The 22,482-nt window shown below is 36.8% G+C and overlaps 1 protein-coding gene across 4 annotated transcripts in view; it reads right to left on the minus strand.

Moving 5' to 3' along the window:
- Positions 1–22,482, minus strand: part of LOC116846599 (trissin receptor) — a 92,404-nt gene that overhangs the window by 68,780 nt on the left and 1,142 nt on the right. The gene's annotated exons all lie outside the window — the stretch shown is intronic.

Genomic DNA, 22,482 nt, shown 5'->3' on the forward strand with positions numbered 1-22,482 from the left:
GCGAGAAGTACTCTGCGTTCTTTTACTAAATCACGCGTGCTATCTGTATAACTTTAAAAATTGACACGAAAAGTTGACTATAAGAGAACAGCGAGTTGTAAAACTAAAAATTTCGTGAAAAAAATTTAAAATTTTTGCATATGACAGATGAGTATACTTGTAACAAATTATGTTTGTAATTTATTGCGCTTGTAAAAAATTACCTGAAATAAAATTGAGAAAATTACCACAAAATAAGAGGTACAGGTTAAGGGATTTACTTCCATGATAATTAAAATTCCATGACATGCAATTAAAAAATTTAATTAATAGGATCAGCTCGTTAAAAACGTCAAGCACGAAAAGAAAATAAAGGGATGCTATACTTGAAAACTTTATCGACAAGATGCTGACTTTTTTGCAAAGTTTATGTCTTATTGATCGCACCGCATTACAAATGTTTTTACATAATGAAATGACGCGCAAAAATGAATTAGAGTATTGTTCAATATCTGTTAAAAACAATGAGGAAATTTAAAAACTGATATCTCGAGTTGTCAATTAGCGTGAAAATTTATCTGATATAAAAGTTCCGCAACCTGTACGTACCGAACGTGTGTGTTTGCTCCCTTAGGAAAATTTCAAAGAACATTGCTGTATCTTCACAATTGAATTTATAAACTGGAATGTACATGAAAAGCTTGCGTAGAAAGAGATTTCTACATATGCATACTTTCCACATAATATGGTAAAACAAAGCGGAACACGTTTATATAAGACTTATATGTACAAGAAATACGAAAAGCATGATGTGATCGTGCTAGTGACGATCGTCTCTGCGTCACATTTCTGGAGTTCGTCATTCACTTTGGCATCCCCTTAATGTAAAACGGGCGCCACAGGCTATAACGTTATATAATATACACATTTGTACATACGCATACAACGTTGGGAGAACGTAAAACTGGCAAATCGAATGTTATTGTAATCATATGTTACGTGTCGTTACATTACGCCTTCTACGCCTTCCTCGCCTTGTACATTTTACACAACGTGACGGTAAAATTGAAAAATATGGAGCAAGCAGGCTGCTTCTTTTTTATACCAAGACCTCGTATATTTCTTGAAATTGCGCGGCAAACAAGTGTTGATTATCGCTTCTGACCTCACGACCACGTGCACATATCGTGCGAGTAAATTCTGCCGGCTGAAAGGGAAAGAGAGACGAGGGTTTGCGGATATACGAGCGGCCCGAAATGAATTGGCAAATAAAATGGTTTATAGTATCTTAACGGCGCTCTGATATATGCGCAATACATGTGCACGCCCATGTACACACACAGCGTACGCGTGTACGTATACGTTCGAAAGCGTGATGAATCTCATGAGATCGATGGGGCTGCGATCATTTAATGGAAGAAATTGTCCATCTACATGTTCAAGTTCCGAATGCTTTTTATGTCAACATAATATTCCGAGCTTACAAAGTTCAATATATTTACATCTCACAATGTAGGACAGACGATTGGACGAGACAGAACGTTAGTACATCTCACTATTCAAGTCTCACTGCACAGTTGGCACTCGAAATAATGATGAGCTAATTAAGTGAGTAAAGGAACGTACAGGGCTCTCCATGAAGTTGGCTCGACACGCGGATTTTTTAACGAATTTCCATGAAATAATTGAATGCATAATGCTTACTAATGACTTACCAATGATCGAGCACGAGTCGATTTTATTCCGCGGATACGCGCACGAAATACAGCGGAAACCTATTTTACATTTAATCTTCTGCAAACTCGAAAATTGAAAATAAAATACTGCTGCCTGAACGTTCTCTCTTCAAGCCCATTAAATTCAAAATAATCAAAGATGCAGCGAGAGATGGATTGAATTCAGAGTATCCTGTATAATAGCTGCACTTGACAGCTCACACTTTTTTTCCATGCATCTACACTCTTCATTGCGACCCGATATTCTCAGGATTATAAAGAAAAGCCGGAAGCGTGGTCAGGAAAATGCCAGGAATAATGGTCACATGTTGAAAGAAATAACTTCTGATTTGCGAAAGGATTCTAGACCGAAATGCCGGAGTAGACATGAGCGCGGCTCTCACCGAATGTATATTCGTCAAAATATATATGTTCGTTTCGCTGCAAGTCAGCGCGCGTGTGCGGCAAAAAGTACACACATGTAGGTGCACCAGCGGTGGTACAGCTCGCCATTCTCGCCCATTGTTTGCGCCTATTAGGAACTTGCATGACGTCGTGCGGAAAGCGTAACAGAGAGAGATAGCTGCGAGATAACAGGGTAACGATTACACGGAAAACGCGATCGTTTAACCCCGCGAACGCATCCGGCTGCCGACGCGAATCGACCGGAAATGGATTATCTTCTCCGAATGTGAGATGGAACAAGCGCGATCACACGGATTTAAATGGACGAGTCGGTAAAGGGCCGAAGTTGATTGGCCGACAAAGCGACGATATTAGCGCATTGCCGGCGTGTTTCCGCGGGCAAACTCGCGTTCAATTATTTCACGGTACGTACAGACGTGTGTACCGATCTGGCGTCGAGATAACTTCAACTATTCGAATTAGCCAGCGGAATTGGACGGTTTCACCTGCACGAGAATTTGTTCCTCATCGTTTAAAGCGTCCACCGCGATCGGTTTGTTTGTTCACGGTAAGAAAAATATCTGCGAGCGAATCGTCAAATTTTTATGGAAATTCCGCTCCGCTTCTTCCGCGCGTGTAATTCTTTTTATTGACTACAGAATCAAGTGCAGAAAACTAATTTTCATTTTTTTGCTACCGTCTCGTCGTATCCATTTCTCGTTGAGTTTGAGCTTTCGTTGACGCTCGAAACGAAAGTATACCGTCGTGGGAGATCTGTCTACTCGACACACACACACACACACGCGCGCGCGCGCGCGCGCGCGTACATACATACATATGTATGTATATATTTATGTATACACAGGGTGTCTCATTTGAAACAGGCCAATCGAATTTTTCAAAAACTAAACTCAGTAAATAAATAGGTTTCAGACAAAATTGATAGGTTTTTGAGAGGGGGAAAAAAGACTTAAATTAAGAGACTTAAATTTTAATTGTGGTAATTCGCCAAAGTTATATGGAGATCAACCTTGTTTTCTTTTTTAAATAAAAAGTACTTTTTATAACAAATTCTAAAAAATCACTCATCGCTGCGTAGAAAATTCCAAAGATTTGTACAACCTACCTTTGTACCTAAGTCCAATAGTTAAGAGTTATCTAGCAATGAAAAATGCAACATCGCTAATTTCCATCAACAATTATGCGCATGGGCAAATTTATGTACGTGTTCAAGATACTTGGCTGACCTATTTAAAATTGAACACCCAGAAAATTGACTTGTAGTATACACTTGTAGCAAATTATATAAACTCGAATTCTTCCTTTTTTCTGCCTTGACATAAAGTGAATGAAATTTGTGACTTATATCCGGAGAAGCTGCAATGACAGTTAATCAATCAATTATGTAACTTTTTTCATACATTTTGTAGAATGAGAACGAGGAAGTCGAGAACGACTGGTTAGAACGAAGCGTGCTGAATTAATGCTGATTCGCTTCGCTAATTTATTTATTTATGATTGGTAAGCGCGTGTTCGTTAAAATTCAAAGTGCGCGTATTGTACTATGTTAAGTATATATGATGATTTGTAGCTGCCATGTAATCCGTCCGCAATCCACGTGGACGCCAGAATCAGAAGAGTGATCTCCTCTCCGACCAACACGCACGTTTATCGTAATTCCCTTTGAATTTGCGACAGTTAGAATTACCGGGATTATATAAACAGAGCGATGCTGGCGAGACAACGAGTGTCGCCACGTCTATCCGTACGTCCCGCGGTCCACTTAGTGCTGCATCTGGCAATTTGTTAGCGGAGGCAATTACTACATCGTTGACCTCGCTAACAATGCGAAAGGAAAAATAAACGCTCACGAAGGGAGAAAATTGCACATCGTCACCATTAGCAGCCGCGCTCAATTGCTCTGGGAAGGATCGCAGCGCTCATTCGGTTATTTATCGTCATACATAATTCGCTTGGGAAGTAAGCTCTACAGAATACAAACGGGACCCGAGTAGTTCTCCGATTAATCCCAGAAGTGAATTTTACTTTGGCAAAAACTTGAATCGGGTTTCAAAAGTTAAGACCTGCATTAATAGTCGTTCCTTGTGAAACTTACCTCAGCTGTGATACAGCTGTGATATAGCTGAAGTGGCTTGAATTTAAAGTTAGACGTGAATGTTTCCGCTGAATCACTGTTACAAATAATGTCACCATATGATTCAACTTAAAAGCTCGGACCCAACTTTAAATTTAGTATCTTACGTGAGACAAGTTTCAAGTAAACAACTATTAATATGGAGCTGATACAAAGATTAAGATACGGAAATATTTATTTCAAGTAAACTTTCTCAGACGATTTTTCGCGAATCTGCGGCTAGAAATATTTTATCATTATATTTTGTATAGTAAAGGAATTTTTTAACTGGGGCATTTTTCTTTGAAGGGAATGAAATCTTGAAGAAAAAGAACAAAAATGAAAGGATTTTATCCGTAAAAGCAACTACCACCTATCTACTTTTTACCGTGATTCACGCTGATGAAAGCTCGACTGCGACGAAATCGAAGGCTGAGGTAGATATTTCATCACGAGCAAAAAATCGCTTACTTTATTTAATTAAAGAAGTAGGCGGATGTTCATTTGCTGGCTAATTGAGCCAATTAAACTACCGCAACTTTCGGCACTTGAGGGGAAAGCACAGGCACAATAAAAAAAAGATTTGTGTTACTTGAATGAGTACTCAGCGATTCGATGAGAGCTCTTCTAATTGCGGAAGAATTTCGAACTCTTACGCCAAAATAATACTAAGACCGATCGACAGAGAGAGAGAGAGAGAGAGAGAGAGAGAGAGAGAGAGAAAAAGAAAGAAAGAAAGAAAGAAAGAAAAAAGAGAGAGAGAAAGAAAAAAAAGAGAAAAAGAAAGAGAGAGAGAGATGTAGTAGTGCTCATGTGGAATAATTTATCATAAAAATCAGTAAGCGATAAATTCTTCAATAAATTTTGAATACTCAAATAACACTTATCTGCCCCTTATTTTTAATTTTACGATTTTACGATTTTACGATCTTATGATTTTTAAATTTACAATAAATCAGAGTTAACTTGACCTGTTTGTTTCGCGCATAAAATATGAAATATGCGAATTAAAGTGCAAAATCGTGTTTTAATATCGTATATTTAAATCAAATATATTTATTTCCGTGCAATTTTAATAAATAAAAATATATATATTTAAAAACAGAAAATCAATGAGGTTACATTAAATTTTGAAATGTCAAGGGATCAATATTTACAGACTAATATAACAATATAAAATATAAAATTGGGTCAAAATGGATCAAGTGAAATAATGAAAATAAAATATTCGCTGGAAAAATTGCTCACAAAGAATATTTCGACGTTCATTTCGTCGAGTCGTTTTTAGAGTGTACAACAAATAAATGACAGCTGTTTGTTAAAACTTGGTCTTCGGGGTCTGAAGTCGCTATCACCAATATCGTCATAAATAAAAGTCTGACTTGTATTGTTAGCTTCTTAATGCCGTGTGACATATTTGATCGATGAGACTGCTAATCGCCAGTGAATGTGGCTATATAACAAAATTGCTTCTTGAACCCTAGAATTATCGAGGGTGGAAAAGGAACGTTTTGCACACGCACAATTACTGATATCAGAAGTATTAATCACTCTCTTTCGTAATGTAAAAGTATTAGAAAAATAATATAATTGTTCCGCAATATCTTGTCACATATTGTAGCGCGATAACGCTTTCGCATCACGGGATAATTTAATGATGAGAGATACTTGGATATCAAATCGAAATTTGGATTAGAATTGTACACATATATGTGCTTGGAAAATATTTATCTTCCATATTCCAAATTGCTGTTTGCGTTTATAGAATACACTCGAGAAATATGAAGTCTGAGATGCAACTTACGGTAGCGAACGCCTTCCTTTCCATACATGCGTCGTTCTTCCTCAATCGTGATCATTCGATTGGGCGTCAATGAAAGAAAAGCTCGAAAAATAAGATTTTTTTTTATATTCACATATTATTTTATATTTAAGCGAGAGAGTTTATATCTAAACAAGCGCCTAAACAACATTCGTAGCGTGAAATCAAACAATACGTTCTCTGATCTAACGCTTTGCAAACACAGAAAAAGAAACATCTGCGGTCATTTAGTTCGAGCTTTCCTTTCACTATTTCGTTATGTATATTTCCTCAACATGACTCTTAGTGAAATAAAACGTGGCAGCATTATTGAGATGTGGGAAAATAATGTCGCCCGACTCTACTTTTGGAAATCGAAAGCGGCCCTGCTACTAACATTGCGGATCCAACCTTCGGAAAGCAATTTTCAGAAATTTGAAAATTTTTTTCGAAACTTTGGGAAAGTTACTGAGAGAACAGAAAGACGTTCAGCCAAGACGTTCAACTTTGTACTTTTGTCGAAAGCTTGATGATATTCATGACGCGTAGCATCTTGATAGTGAAATAATAAATAGCCACATATATAGTCACATATTCCATAGGTGTAAGCGGAGAAGATATAAATGATTCATAATATGCAAATTAATCGTTTCTATACGCGCAGAGACTAAATCAGAGTTTCGTTTAAATGTTTGCGCTCGCGTGGGCTCACGCGTAAGCTCGTTACTCGTCGAAAGATCTGTTTTATACCATTAAATTTATAAATATTCGTACGGATTTGTTTACAGCGTGCACTTATTGTTAAGTATATACACGCGTAAAAGCTGTTACTAAGCACGGCGGCCGCGCACATTGTTATCAGAATGTGGCTGTTAACAAGGATAGCGACCGTTAAGCTGCGGGAGTTGCGACTAATCCGCGCACGTATACAAAAACCACATGTGCGAGGATGTGTATGTGTATTTTGTGCAAGCGCGTACACGCAGTGTTGATCGTGCAACCTTGAACACTTCGGGTCTTTGAGTAAAATCCACTCCGCAAACGAAATTCCGAGAGAGAGGGATAGTAACGACGACGACGTGAGGGATTTCGCGATAAATCTCGCACGGGGCTTTGGCGGGAATGTCGATACTCGGACATCCGTAACAACGATTGAAAAACCGATCGGACCCTCGTGACCCACGCATTCTACGCACGTATCCGGCAAGTATGCACCTACAAAGGTGAGAAGAGGTGAGAGCATATATCTCTCTCTTTCTCTCTCTTCCGCGATATATTACCTCTGGTAGGAAAATACGACGAGAATTTCCGCGATTGGTACCGCGCAGCATTGGATATCCTTTGGATTAAATTCGTGCCACGCGATATCGATTCATCGCTGCATGTAATTCAAAATCTCTTCCTGTCCGAACGACGGAAAGTTAAAATTGTGTGATTTTAATATTTCCTTCGTTTTTTTCCTTTTTTTGTAGTAATACTAACGCACAATATGATTTCTATTTTACACTATAAGTAATGCAATCTCTCTTTTTGAGCTCACACGTGTTTTGTGTACACTGAAAAGAAAATTTATTAAGTTTCATGAAACATTTATTTGGATACGACTATGAACATATTTGTTTAAATTAAGTAATTATTTTCTAAAATTATATAAAGAAGTTTTAAATATAAATTTTTTTCTTTAATTTTAGAAAATAATTACTTAATTTAAATAAATATGTTTGCAGTCCTATCCAAACAAACTTTTTTGAAATTTAATAAATTTTTTTCCCCGTGTACTTGAATTGTTTCTGCTCCAATTTTTTTTCAAATTTTCAAATTATAAATATATACGTAGAATTGTTGAACTTTTGTTTTTTCTAGTCACATACAAGTATAGTTTCTTCTACATATTCTATACTTATCTCCTTCCCTCCCTACCTCCCTGTTCCTCTCTCTCTCTCTCTCTCTCTCTCTATATATATATATATATATATATATATATATATATATATATATCAATCGCGCCGCCACTGATTTCAATGAACTAGCTCTCAATCTCCAGTTTTATTGCCCCCGGCGAGACCTTACGTGTACCATTGCTTTCGTCGTAATCGCGCGACACACCACTTCTCGTTACACTTACGAGCGCGGCTGTAACATCGATGAGTTAAAATCCGATTACCCTTTATTGACGGACTAAGTATAATCCTCTCATCTCAGCTTCTGTGCGACATCACTTCATCGGTTTTTATCGTCGAACCTTTTGCTGGGATCTCACGAAATCCGGTTACGGTAAATGCAAGAGACACTCAACAATCGCAAGAGGGATCTGCTCCCTCCGTTTCTACTGGTGGTCTTTACTCTTATCCAGGCGATGCGCCGGTTTGCCGAACTTTTCGTACAACTTTAACTAAAATTGCTTTCCAAGATAAATTCCTCGTTTAGTAAACTTCACCGCAAACTTGTCAAAGGATCTATTATTGAAATAGGAGTCGATTATTCTGGGATAAAGCTTTTATGTGAAATTCACATAAAATGTAGAACAAACGCGGCGCCGAATTCTACGTTTATTTTAGAGACAATGCGCTCCCCCTAATTGCATCGTATTCGAATAACACCATAAGTACTTTGACTCTGTGGTGAAGTCTCTGTGGTGAAGTCAAAAATTATTTTACGTTGTATTCTATTTAAACATACGTAAAAGTGGTGAAGTAAACAGCAAGTTTGCATAAAACATGCGCATATTGATTTTTGCCTTTTTACATTGTGGATAAATACGCGAGTTATTTGGTGAAATACATGTAACGTATTTTTTGCTAAAAAAGAGTGATTCTCTTTATTATCTACTCGATTAATTAACGGTTAATTAACGGAAATAATTAGTATTTATGAAAAAGAAATAAAAGAAAAAAAAAGAGATATCAGTGGTTGAAGCGGCTAGTAAATGCTAGATGAATACGCTTCTCACATATATATACTCAGTTGCATTGATTCTATACCACTCACCAGATTGATAATCACTAGAAAATTTCGACCAACCATGCCCGTTTCTAGCTGATCATTTTTCATGACTGTTGATTCATCCGGCAAGCGAGAATGTATCAAAACAAAAGTGACATTTTGACAGCTTGACGTTTCATATATATGTGTTTTTATCAAAAGATTATCGGCTTACGTGTAATGCACAATCAGTAGAAGAAGAGTAAGAATGTTAAAAAAAAGTTGAGTAAGAAGTTAATAAATATATAATATATAAATATATAAATATATAAATATATAAATATATAAATATATAAATATATAAATATATAAATATATAAATATATAAATATATAAATATATAAATATATAAATATATAAATATATAAATATATAAATATATAAATATATAAATATATAAATATATAAATATATAAATATATAAATATATAAATATATAAATATATAAATATATAAATATATAAATATATAAATATATAAATATATAAATATATAAATATATAAATATATAAATATATAAATATATAAATATATAAATATATAAATATATAAATATATAAATATATAAATATATAAATATATAAATATATAAATATATAAATATATAAATATATAAATATATAAATATATAAATATATAAATATATAAATATATAAATATATAAATATATAAATATATAAATATATAAATATATAAATATATAAATATATAAATATATAAATATATAAATATATAAATATATAAATATATAAATATATAAATATATAAATATATAAATATATAAATATATAAATATATAAATATATAAATATATAAATATATAAATATATAAATATATAAATATATAAATATATAAATATATAAATATATAAATATATAAATATATAAATATATAAATATATAAATATATAAATATATAAATATATAAATATATAAATATATATAAAATTATAATTATTAAATTATTATTAACACATTTGTATGAAACGTCAAACTGTCAAAATGTCACTTTGACACATGTCTGTTTTGACATATTCCTGTTTGCCGGATGAATCAACAGTCATGAAAAACGATCAGCTAGAAACGGACACGGCTGATCAAAACTTTCTAGTGATTATTGATCTAGTGAATGGTATAGCATGAATGCAACTGAGTACACACGACATTTCATCACGGAAAAAACAATATGGTTGATCCATACAGAAATCTGGTTGTGCCAATCAGATTCAATAGTAAAATACGGAACAATTATTTATGGTTGCTATAACCAAAGAACAATGGCTGAGTTACTTATGTTGCAGCAGTGATAATACATGGTTAATACAAACGCGGCTCATTACGCGGCAACTACAAATGTATATTTATACACTCAGAACTAGTTTTCACATATATATATCTCTAGCTGTGCGCGTAGTAAATTGCTTTTGTTTTCTAACATCGCTGCTTTGCAATATAGCATTGATTAATGCAACTATATCGATATTTAGCTTGTCTATGCAAAATGATCCTCTTACTAATTTCTGGTTGCCATAACCAGATCACGCGCAACTTCATTGATGTAGTTGACACACCAAAGTAAGTAAGTCAAATCAACTATACACATAACTATTATACAAAGATATCTAGAATGATGCAGCTATTTGCTTACTAAATTTTTTGTTAGGTGCACCACATCTCTTTTTTCCGTGATATTATTAATATATGCGGCATTTCATTTGTTTGCGAATAAATGAAATAATTCAACTGATAAACTGATAAACCCTTAACATTAACGAATTAAGTCAAGAAGTTCTATATTGTTATAAGCTAATTAATAGATTAATAATAAGATAATAACTTTAAACTCTATCTAAGTAATCTATTAAATAAAACAGTCAAGTTTATGATAATATTATAACTATTTATCTAGTAACATTACCTGATAATATTATCGAGTATTATTTAATAATATTATTTAGTGACTGTAATATTTAATTCCCGTAGAAAACCAACCGAATTCTTCGTAAATTTTCCACCGACGAACGTTTCAAATAAAACACGGTAATCAAATCATGAAATACACTTCGCACGAGATCCATCCTTTCACACGGTACTTTGCGCGAAAGTAAGAAAAAAACAAATCTGAATCCCGATGTAAGGCGAAACGCGTAAAAACCCAATGTGAGTTGTAAAAATGTCGCGTATAATGTAGATCGCATGATGTATATGCGCGCTTGTGTGCGAGATCACTTCGTGAGATCCACTGTAAAACGGCGGTATGAGAAATGGCGGGCGATTTTTTCCGAGATGATCGTTTTGATTAAATCAGAGGAGCGGCACGGCGGCGAGGAGAGAAGATACCTGCACGCGGGAAATATATACTCGCGAGACTAGATTGTATTATTCCCGAGCCTAAGTAGATGAAATCCGCATAAACGGATTACAACGGCGGTGCCCGCCCTGCGCGTATATCCGCCCTGCCTAAGTTCGCGATATTTTATCACTATTAAGAGCGGCGCATGTTTTTCGCGGACGAAAGAGAGAGTAAGAGAGAGAGAGAGAGAGAGAGAGAGAGAGAGAGAGAGAGAGAGAGAGAGAGAGAGAGCTTCGCCTACCCCGACGTGTTCCATACATCGTTACTCTTCCTTCGTCGAGACTAGCGAGCTCTGTGCGTAGGTTGACAGTGATAACGCACCTGCCCCGTCGTCGGTGACGTCGGTATTAGCTTTTTCTTGGAAGCGCGACGAAAAGGCTTTGTTCGGTGCTAAGCCCCGTGTCTTATGTCGTCCTGCGTTTTACCCAATTGACACGACTTTTTCTCGCCCAGGTTCAATGCACTCTCCTGATAAATCTGCCCGAGTATACATACGCGCGGACATGTAGGGTGAGGACAAGCGCGATCGTTCTTTCGTCTCGCGTTGATACGAATCCCGAATTTTCGTTGAATTACCGAGAGTGATAAATCTAAAAATGAAAGGGAGAAAGACGGTAAAGTGAGTCCATAAATCTGCACAAAGAAATCTATATATTCTCGTTTGGTTCGGCCTCTCCAAGTGGCCGAACTGGCCGATATCGGCAACATCCTGTATCGCGCAGACGGATAGCCGCGATTTTCTGATATTGCATCGGTCGTCTTATCACGAGCTTGTACGAGTCGAGCGTTTTCTATCGTTCGGAAATATGTATCGATTTATCCCTCGTCTTCTGCCTCTCTGTCCCTCTCTTCCTCCGCGGAGGAAACAGCACTGTTATAGAAAGAAAACAGTACGTTACAGAGATATCGCTCCCTTCTCATCGGACTCTTGTATACGCGAGACGATCGGGAGTATAAAAATCTTAGTCGATTCGCGGCCGGACTTTTCCCAACACAAAGTAAAGTGATATTTCTCCCTCTTTCTTTTCTTTTTCGCGCGAAAGTACTGCCGTGTCACTAAATCTCACGACGTGACACGAAGTTTTCTCCGTCGCGGGACCGCCGAGTTATTTTCCCGGCGACAGATTTCACGTCGCGTTGTCTTGACTGCTTTGAGAATGCTACGTCGTTGATCCAGAATGGATCACCGAATCTTAACATCGTGACATCTTACCGATGTTTTTTTTCTTTCTCCCAGCACGTTCTTTCTCGTGATCTAAGGATCGGAATCAGAGACAGCTGTTACATTTGTTCAGGCACGCACACATAGAGTGCTAAGACTTCACGAATAAGATAGAAATAGGTATCTAAGGGACGTTTTCTAAATTGCAAAACTGCAAACGTTATTTCGTTCGAAAAATATTACTTTATATGAATTCATTGTATTTATATAAATATAACTGTTTTGTATAAAATTCATGACTGATATGAGATTTTATAAATGCAAATCAGAGATCAATTCTTTGACTTTTAAATTCGGAGAATTACTTTGACTTACTTATTGAATTACTTGAATTATTTATTGCATTACTTCACCAAATCGTATCAGTGTCCAGGAATCATGTTCCGTGCAACTTTATTTTCGCGACGCAGATATGCGTTAGTTTCAGAGTGAATTAATATTTGATAGATAAATTATCATCTTGAAGACAGAAATGCAACTGGAGTCTTCCGTTACCTGGGTGTTTCGTTCTCTCAGAGCAATGCTCTAAAAAGACGAATTACAGCCTCAACAACACCACCATCAACGAATTCCAACAGAGACTGATTCATCTTGTTTCCACCTACATACCTGTTCTCGCATAACATCCACCACAAATAAGCCACCTATGTTGCTACCTACATGTATCGCGAGAGTAATTAATACGTCGTAAAGCTTAGTTACTGCTGCCCCACGCGAGTAATTGTGCAAAACAGTCGTGTGGGCTTGAAAAACGTTTTTACATACATACGCTCCCCTGGACAGAACAAATTTCATGTAGAACTACTTTAGTGCTATGTACAATTTTATACGTACGTTCTTTCCTCGAAGAGTAAGAAAAAAACATTTTTTTCGCGGAAAGTATTTTTCGTCTGCGAGAATATTTTAATACGTGGACGAGCGCGCGAGAGACGCAAAGTGGAAATTGCTGTTTCATTAACGACGACGAGTGTTTGTGCCGCAAGCAGGTGCGTGCTATGTCGATGAGAAATTGGCCCGCTAACGCAGTGGATGTAAATGTTTGCGTAGCCCGCTACATGGCTATTACGACTTCCTACACGACGCTTCATTGCCATTCCGCCGTTCCGTTCGGTGTGTTCAGTTCTGGTTCGCGAAAGCTAATACAACGAATCTGATTATGCCATCTATTCGCTCATCTAATCTCTCGAATTGATTACGTTACCGTCAACTCTACCTATGATTCCCCTTCACGGATAATTAGTAATTACGTGGACGTTCAAGCGCTGATACGCGGGTAGATTAAAATGGAAATGCGCCGCGATGAAAAATGCAGCGAGCGAGTGAGCGAGCGCGCGCGAGAGAAAGAGAAAGAGAGATGAGTGATATCGTAATTCATTTCGCGTCATTTATCTCGCGTATCTCGGCGGAGCGCGCGCACAGTCGGTTCTCGAAGGGAATCGCAAAGCGATTTCGCGAAGGTCGATTGCCGCGGTCACATCCTTTCTATTCCCTCATGGTGCGTGGTAACCGAGAATTCCCTTTTTCGACCCGACACCCCCACACGACCCCGTTTTCACTCGTCAAAGTTGTCAACGTTCGGGGGAAATCGCCACGGGCACGCGTTCGTCTCCTCCCGCGCAAGAAATTCGCGAAGATATCGCCGACGCCGGGCAAAACAAGCGAAAGCGGCAAAGTAAAACAACCCGATGCGAAGGGCCGATATTCGAGGGGGAATAAGCCGTCCTATTCATAATGGTGCCGTGACTTCTTGTTTGCCTACTGGGAGAGGAGCAAACTCGGAGCCGATCGAATGCTGGAACGATCGGACGTACGGACGATCAATCTATGCGAGTATATTCTTTCCATTTTTCCCGATCCAATACAGTTTTTTGATATAGTTTTCAGCGTGAAACTACATACCTACATTCAGAGATAAATATAATAATAGTAGGCTACGTAGGTGACAATTACCCGAGCAAAAATTGAATCTAGTTATTGTCTAGTAATGACACAGAAAAGTTGAATCTTATATTGCTACTAGCTAGGAATGTAACACTCAATTCTCCTAGTAGCTGTACCAGAAAAATTATCTAGTAGCTGGATACAAAAAAATAACTTGTAACTATAATTGATACAGTTACTAGACAGTTCTGATATCCAATTTCTATTCAGGATTTACCGACGATTTTCTATCTCGTTACTGTGTAATCTTTTTCATCTAGCTACTATCTATATAATTGGTATAGTCACTAGATAGTCCTGACATTCAAAAGACTGAGTAGGAATATTTAACCAGTCACGAGCTGGTGACTGGCTAGAAAACTTATCTAGTCATTACTATCTAGCTACTAGTCTTGAAATCTGCTCTACTAGATACATTTTTGGGTATGCGAGTTTTTAACGTATTTAGTGAATTCATAATGTACATAATTTGACTAAAGCTATCCAAGTTATCACAGAGTCAAGGAGGTGAAATCAGGGGATGAAGTGTCTACAGGTTTCGTGTAACCTATATTTTTCATAGAATCTTAGATAGTAACTATGCAAAATTGGTCCAGGTCAGTAAAAAGATTAAATATGCAATATTAAAGGAAAGATACAGAAATAGACAGACATTCTATTTTATACATATGGATAAACTATTTTGCAGTTATTGCAGCTAAAGATTCAATTGCAATAACTATAAAAGGTTTATTAAACTTTACAGATTCTACGTACAAAACTCGTATAATTGTCACCTATATAGCGTACCCTTACTATGTCTTCTTCTCTGAATCTAAATGAGTCATTAGAGGTGCTTCTTCTCCTTTTGCACAAGCAGCGCCTTTGCGTGCGTGCATTTTTTCCAGCCATTTTGCTGTCGCGTCGCCTCGATTATATCCCGATATAACTAATTAGACTTAAGACGTTGGCAGAGTTTTCTCGTTAGTTCGGCGTCGAGTTCGACGCCTGCGGCAAGAGAGAGAGAGAGAGTTACGAGGTTCGTTACAATAGTCGCGGACTCATCGGAAGTTACGAAGCATCCACGGTAAGTCTTTCGTGTGTTCTTTTTTTTTATACTTTCTACCCTTTCGCAAAGGCAAGCCATCAAGTCAAGCCGTAACTTTCTTACGGGGTGGAGTTGCGTTTTCTCTCTACATCATCCGGACATTTTTTCCCTCCTTTCCTCTTTCTTTCTCTCTCTTTTTCTCTTTCTCTTTCTTTAAAAATATCTTTTTTCTCGAAAGAAGAAGAATTGGGAACAGAGGAAACTGATTCAAAAAGCGAGAGAAAAAGAACCTAGCTCGGATAAAGCTTCAACTTTTCACGCCAGTCGATCGCGCTCTCTGACGGGTAACTTTAATCAACCTGGCGAACACAGTACCCTCGGTTAACACAATGCCGGCCTTCGTTAATTACATAAGATTGTGTTGATTTTTTCCATGAATGGAGTTCGCCTTCGCTGATGGCACCTAAGGGCGAATTCGATCATTCCCGGGGACTGCATGTGACGAAGCCGTCGCTCCAAATTCGGCATTGTAGCTTTATGGCCGGGCAAATATTGTTTAAACTGAAATCGCGGATACAGTTACTTTCGCACGCTTTGTCCACATATCGCCCGGGGATCCTGGTCGATGAATAATTCTCGCAAAAATACCGACCATTTGCCTCAGTCAACCTCATGGCAAAAAAGGAGAGGCAATTTGCGATTACACGTTGACATCATGGATATCTCCGCTGTGCTGTTCCTGATCGATACAGCCGTGAACCTAATCTCGTGACTACCGGCTATAAAATGCAGAATTTATGTGCGTAATAAATCTTTGGGCCGATTGTAAACTGCGTAGGACGTGATCTTGATCCCGGTCAATGTTCGCGCGTTAGGTTTCGATATTGAAAGTAAAATCGTAGATTCATAAATCCCCGTGTCATCCGGATAATTGACTAATTTCCATATAGTTAGCTGTACCTACGTTACGCAACGAGTACATAGAAAAGAAGAACAATTCCGTTAGTGTAACTGAATTTTCCGTTGTCTGATAAGAGTAGAGATAAAAAGTGAAAAACTTGTAGGTTTGTAGCAACGAGAAAATTCCTGTAGCACAGGTTCCCATTCAGTCGATTGTTCTCAGTTGTTGCAACCAAGTTTTAATGCCAAGTTTTAATACAGTTGAGTGTCCAGAAAAACGTTTTCGGCTGCGGCCAGAAATAGACATAAATACCATGTTTTGTCGCCGAATTTTTATCTGATCCTTATTCGCACGAACTGAGATTGTTTCTTTCTTTTTTCGTGTATACACGTAGCATTGTACTTATCTATAACGCGCGCGAAACAAGAGCCGAATAATTGCGGTAAATAACATTGCTTCTTGTTCGCGACAACTATTTTACACGATTACAGTCGATACAGATACCCGGTATCATAAGCTACGCCTGGGAGACGCGTGTTGAATTGAGCGCAAATCAACTGTGTCGTCTCAATTTACATACGACGCGGGAATCTCAGCGCACCTTCGAAGAGGATCTCTCGCGAGATCACCAGCGATGCCGATCACGAACGTGCCGTTGCATGGATCGTACGCGTAACCCTCGACGCCCCGTACGCGGCGCTCCCATTCATTATAAAAATGATTGAACGCGCGGAATTAATTGCGCGCCGAGATAATCAGTGTAGCGTCGTCCCACTCTTTGAATTCTAATTGTTCCAGCAAGATGTAGCAATTAAATTCATCTGCTGGGAAACCGACGGCGCGCGAGCGAGGTCGGGAAAGCGGAGCGGGAGAATTGGCGCGTCTGGGCCATATTAGCTGTAGTAATTAATTCTAAACTCGAACGATTCGGCGAGAAACATATATTTACACCGCGAAATCGAGGTGAAGCGCACCCCATAGAACGCGTGAAAGCAAGCAAGCCAGCGTTGCATCTGATTCAATTAATTCAGATTTGTATCGCGTGCGAAAATTAAAAAAAAAGAAAATCGCCGGAAAGATTATGTGTCGTACACGCGTGTCTCACAATACTCCCAACTATGAACAAAGGATTTCTCATTAAAATTGGAATCAACGACCAGCACACGCGGTGATAGTAGTCCAGAAACAATTTGCAGTTAATCTTCTTCCGACGGAAATTTAATTTGGGGGATGAATGTCTTCGAGTAATGGGAATTTCACTCGAGGCTTAATTACCTAGAATAATCGAGGAATAATGGTAAATTATGGTAAAGATGACGGAAAAAACAGCGAAATGGTTCCAACAAAAAAATCTAAATACTGAGGAATTCTTTTGTGCCTCACGGCAATATTCATGAATCGCGAGACAACGAATGTGTTGGATTCTTTTAACAAATTTACGTTATCTGTTCAAATAATGTTACATTCTTTTTTCACTTTGTCTCGCTCTCCCTCTCTTGGTTACCCTCGCTCTTTGTTACTAAGATACTCGGTTTGCATCCAATCAGGAAATCATAACTTTCTTGTAATTTAAATTAATTGAATTTAAATTAATCTGCTATGTTGAACAGTGATTGAATCTTTTGATAATTGGACGCTTAGATCTTCCGGATTTCTTTCCGGCGAATCCCTTTATCCCTGAATCTTTAGATTCTTGAATATTTACTTCTTGTGCGCGCTTACGTCTTTAGGTCCGCGAAATCCCTAAATCCTCAGGTACTTAAATGTTTAGAACCTTGAATCTTCTTCTAGGATAAAATTTTCATCACGGACAATTCGGCCCCAAATTCCGTTAAGAGTAAAACCTTGTTAGTGGGATTCACTTTACCGAAACACCTTGTATGATATTATTACTCTCTAGAGATATAATATCCTTGGCTTCCCCTCTCTCTCTCTTTCTCTCTTTCTCTGTTATGTAATTCAGTAGCCTGTTGATGTTAATATGAGAGAAACGAGTGTCTTCTCCAAGAGTCTAGTCGTGTCCATTATCACACAATCTACAATTTAAGGTTTATTGTGTCTCTATTGAAATCTTTTTTTCTCAACATCAATGGAGTAAATTTCACGCAAAGCCACGCCTTTCGAACGTGTTTCTCTATCGCTTTGCGAAAGCTTTCTAAAAAGATCAGAAGATGCTCAAAAGTTTCTTTGTATATCGAACAAGAGAAACCTTCACCGACAGATCGCGCGCATTGGATAACAGTGTAATGGTTAGTCCCGCTATTCAAGGATATGAATTTTTTTCCATTCAATAATGTAGAGATGTTGTGTGCGTAGCGTGAGAACCGATCCCGACGGTTTCGTTCCCCTCACGGCGGATAAGAGCCTGAAGTGTTTATTTAAAGCAGCAAAAATCTCGAGCTGCCTCGACGCGAAAGAAGAAAGAAGAATAATGAAAAGGAGAAAATAACGTGGGCGTCACGCGATATTCATTAAAAATTTATTTGTCATCGTTTCATTTCATGCACGGCAGAGCAGAAAATTACGCTGCAATTTTGCTGATATGCTCGTGACGCTCGTTTCTTTAATAATCCTTAAATTGATAATTCCTACGTAAGTTAAGGTGTGTGCTCATATTAAATACGAATGCATTAAAAGTAGCAATTCACGCTAAAACGAGAGTACTGAGTCTGTTCTAACAATTATTTTTATTACTTTCAATTTTTATACAGTGTGCCTAACTATGTACTTATTGAAAAAAATCAACTCGAAATTGTTTACGATCGCAAAATGAATTTGACAACGCCGGAAGATATGTATATATGTAAATCTGCTGGCGGCTTACGCATAAGCAGCATCAGGTGCACCGTTGTATGGTGCTGCTGTAGTCCAAGCATACAATGTTTGATTCTGATTTTACGTTCATCGATAATACATATATCGATAATTACATTGGTAATACAATATTACCGATAATATTGCGAAGATATATTTGACATTATAATTACCAATATTCATATTGTGCATAAATGTCCACATTTCCAGGGTTGGGTAGTAACTAGTTAAAAAGTTAAAAGTTAAGTTAAAAAGTTAAAAAGTTAAATAGCTTTAACTTAACTTAGTTAATTTTTACACTCTTAACTTTTAACTTAGTTACACTTTATCGATAACTATTAATTTTTAATTCAATTATCTTGAAGTTAACCTTTAGACTGCTGAAAAAATCTTTTTCGTGGCTTTGCACAAATCTCAAAATTCTGTGTTATGTATATATTACTTATATAGACAAATTTTTCAGAAAAATAAACACTTTTTTAATGAAAAAATGCCGGCAGCCTAAAGGTTAACCATGCCATAAAGGTGTCGCGAGACGTCGAAAAGCTGTTCAGTGTAGGAAGGCTCATTTTCGACAATCTTCGAGGAAAAATATCCGATAAAAATTTTAAAAAAATTTTATTATTTAAATTTAATAAGTATCTGTAAATAAAACATGTTTCCAAATAAGGTATATTTGTTTTTTTCCGTTATTTGTAAAACTAAAACCCTGAAATCATGAAATGACACAAATTTAACTTTTAACTTTTTAATTATTTTTTTTATTAACTTAACTTTTAATTCAATTAATTTCATTATGGGTTAACTTTATCTAACTAAGTTAAATTTTTAAAGCCATTAACTTTAACTTAACTTAGTTAAAAAAAAAGTTAACTTACCCAATCCTGCCTATTTCTTATTAGCTTGAGTTTGATATCGCAAATAATTAACGAGAGAAAGAGCGAGATCATATTTTACTTGCGTCGAACGACGGTGAACAAGGTAAAGGATTCAACGATAAGATCACAATCGTACGAAATACGTTATCAGTCGTAAACTAAAATTGGCCAGACATTGTTATTTTCCCTTTCGATAACTCAATGATGTACAAATATCGCTTGTCACTCGCGTCGAGAAGTAAATCACCGCGATATCGTCTCGCGTCTACAAAAAGTAATGGGGAAGGGAGAAGGCGTGTCGTGTTTGACATTTTAACGGATATGTCAGTTCGTTGTAATACAAAACGCCCAAAGTTATCTACAACTTGCGTAAAATAATTCGATACACTCTGCGTTGACATTAACAATGACGGAATTGCCGCTGTGTTTATTACACACGATATAATCTCTGAAGTTGAAAAAAGAAACGAGGTCAACAAATAAAAGTGTTGACACATGAAGAAAATTGTCGAATAAAGCTTTAGCCAACACACATGATTCTCGTTTGAATCGTTTTATTTTTCTCATTAACTAATTAATTCAAGAGATAACATAATTGTAATTGAGAAAATCTGGCAACTAAAATTAAATCGATATCAAATAAAGTAAATGGATTGTTATAGATTATGATTATCTATGATATATATTATTTATATCTATTTATATGCAGAAATATAACGCGTATGTTAATTTAGAAATCCAACTTTAGAGTTTCCAACAACTATACCTATAAATTATTGCCGTATTCAATTGCCAGATATTTCACTGTTGTACGCAGAATTGACCCGTGAGAAAGTTCTAAAGCTCGCACGTAAAAAGTGGAGGATAAAGAGGTAAAAGTTGGCCGGTGCTATCGGATAACCATATCTTTCGGTTCTATTTCTCGTCGGAATTAAATTCTGGTTCTAATAAAAACAAGAAAAGAAAAAGAGTAAAAGAGAAATACATGATCTTTTAACAGATCATTTTTAACAAATAAGCAAACATTGAATCAGACAGGCATGCCTAGAGAGCTCTAGGAAGATTTTCTGGAGTAACATCGAGAACGATAGCTTTTGCATTGTAAGCAGCTTAAAACAAGGCACTTTCGGAGATTAAATTTCTAAAGTACGAACAGAAAAATCGTAAAATATGTACGAGTGTTATTCTTTATTTAATCCCATACGAATCGATTTCTTTAATTCGATCTAACTTATTACTAGGGAGAGGAGAAATGACTAATCACGGATATTAATATTTGACATTAAATACCAAACAACTTGCGACAAATAATAGTTTCTATTTGAATTTCTCGATAAGAAACGTCGACTCGAAATTAATATAAACTTTCAATTAGAACAAATACGAAAAAGACATAACGCATATTGATTAATAACAAACGATGTGGGTCATCTTCTCTCGTTGATATATTCTCTCCTTGATATATCACACACAAGTCGACGTTATATCCCGGGAAATTCTTTTTATTTACGAGCGCGACGAGTGGCGGTAATGCGCGATGTAATGTTTCTGCGGATCCTAAGATGCCCGTAGGGGAGAGTAGGAGAGGGAGGGTAGATGTAACGATAATTATTTTGATGCCGTGAGATTAAACTGAAATATATGTGACTGTCTCAAGCATTCCTATTCCCCAGTCCTCGAATTACGCCCCTTAACCTCCCGCAGAACCTGCGAATGGCGTTACAAATTTCGGGATCTCTGATAATCCCATTCTGTACGAAAATTATGATCCCTACGGTCCCGTAACGATCACCATAAATTCTATCTAAAAACATCCTCCCGTCCCGATGTAACTTACTCTAAATTCGGCACCGAATAATACGGCATGTAATTCGGCGAAATAAAATCACGGGCCTAATTAGGCGAATCGACACTCTACAGCCGTTAATTAAAATATTCAGTGTTGTAGTAGGATATGTAACGCGGTCTTATACGTGAATGTACCGTTACGTTTTATTAACCATTAGGATTTAAACGATCATATCGTTAATTTAAATGTACACGCACATGTACGTGATTATAAAGCTTGGTGAGGGAAGAGCATTCCTCCCTTTATTATCTCACTCTCTGCATTATTGTTTGGTTTATTTCATAGATCGAAGTTATATAATAAAATTTCAATTAAATGACGTAAATTTTAATGAGACTTTTATTCCGTTATATTTATATACGAAGAATTTCTGCCTGGAATAAAATCTGCAACGTTATCAACTGGAGAATTTAGGCAGTTAGTTAAATGTGAAATTTAATGAGGAGGGCTAACAGAACCATTATACAATGCAATGTAAAAC

Source organism: Odontomachus brunneus, unplaced genomic scaffold (assembly GCF_010583005.1).
Source record: "Odontomachus brunneus isolate Ranch 3 - 2012 unplaced genomic scaffold, Obru_v1 Obru_scaffold_066, whole genome shotgun sequence".
Classification (NCBI taxonomy): domain Eukaryota; kingdom Metazoa; phylum Arthropoda; class Insecta; order Hymenoptera; family Formicidae; genus Odontomachus; species Odontomachus brunneus.